This window comes from Cervus elaphus, chromosome 31, assembly GCF_910594005.1.
Source record: "Cervus elaphus chromosome 31, mCerEla1.1, whole genome shotgun sequence".
Taxonomy (NCBI): Eukaryota; Metazoa; Chordata; class Mammalia; order Artiodactyla; family Cervidae; genus Cervus; species Cervus elaphus.
In genome coordinates, this window is record NC_057845.1 from 1412488 (window position 1) to 1414134 (window position 1647).

Below are 1647 nucleotides of genomic sequence, written 5' to 3' on the forward strand. Positions count from 1 at the left end.
CTCATCTCGCGGCGAGGGGGAAGTCTCATGGTTTTTCTCGAGTTGCGGCGGGAACCTGGGTTATATTATCGAGTTACGACGGGGATGGTCCTTCCACACACGTGTTTGTTCAGCGACGTCAGAACTCCTGCCTAGTTGCGAGGGACAACTCGGGATTCTCCTCGAGGCTTGGCAAGGCAATTGGGACGCCTCTCCAGCTGAGGCGGGAGACCAAGGGTCCCTTTCCACGTGCCACAGGAATCCTGGGACTCCTATCAAGTTTCACGAGGAGTCAGGCATCGTCTCCTTTGGAGGCACTGATCTCCGCGTCCCTCTGGAGTTTTCCAAGGATGTGAGGCCTCCGGTCGCGTTGAGGTGGGGAACTAGGTTTTTCTCTGTGGTCTCCACAGGGGATTCAGACATCCTTTCGTCTTGGGAGATGCAAGACGAGCCTGCATTCAAGTCACTGCAGGGATATCCGGCCTTATTTCGAGTCAGGGCATCGCGGTGTCCATTCCACTTGAGGCCGCAAACTCAGGGTCCCTCTCACATACCTAGAGCTGAGAGAAGCCTCCTCTTGAGGTGCTTGTGGTAAGGTGGTATTCCTCTGGAGTCGAAGCCAGGGACTAACCTCTCATCTCGAGTTGATTTTTGGTCCACGGAGCTCTTTCGTGTTGCTACAGTGACCTCAGGATCCCTCTAGCCTTGAAACAGTGTTCTTGGGGTTTCTCTGGAGTGCCATCAAGGAAATCAAGGCTCCTTTCCTGTGTGATGTGCAACACGGCATTGCTCTCCACGCAGTGCAGGGGAATTGGGCCTCATCTCGCGGCGAGGGGGAAGTCTCATGGTTTTTCTCGAGTTGCGGCGGGAACCTGGGTTATATTATCGAGTTACGACGGGGATGGCCCTTCCACACACGTGTTTGTTCAGCGACGTCAGGACTCCTGCCTAGTTGCGAGGGACAACCCAGGATTCTCCTCGAGGCTTGGCAGGGCAATTGGTTCGCCTCTCCAGCTGAGGCGGGAGACCAAGGGTCCCTTTCCACGTGCCACAGGAATCCTGGGACTCCTATCAAGTTTCACGAGGAGTCAGGCGTCGTCTCCTTTGGAGGCACTGATCTCCGCGTCCCTCTGGAGTTTTCCAAGGATGTGAGGCCTCCGGTCGCGTTGAGGTGGGGAACTAGGTTTTTCTCTGTGGTCTCCACAGGGGATTCAGACATCCTTTCGTCTTGGGAGATGCAAGACGAGCCTGCATTCAAGTCACTGCAGGCATATCCGGCCTTATTTCGAGTCAGGGCATCGCGGTGTCCATTCCACTTGAGGCCGCAAACTCAGGGTCCCTCTCACATACCTAGAGCTGAGAGAAGCCTCCTCTTGAGGTGCTTGTGGTAAGGTGGTATTCCTCTGGAGTCGAAGCCAGGACTAACCTCTCATTTCGAGTTGATTTTTGGTCCACGGAGCTCTTTCGTGTTGCTACAGTGACGTCAGGATCCCTCTAGCCTTGAAAAAGTGTTCTTGGGCTTTCTCTGGAGTGCCATCAAGGAAATCAAGGCTCCTTTCCTGTGTGATGTGCAACACGGCATTGCTCTGCACGCAGTGCAGGGGAATCGGGCCTCATCTCGCGGCGAGGGGGAAGTCTCATGGTTTTTCTCGAGTTGCGGCGGGAACC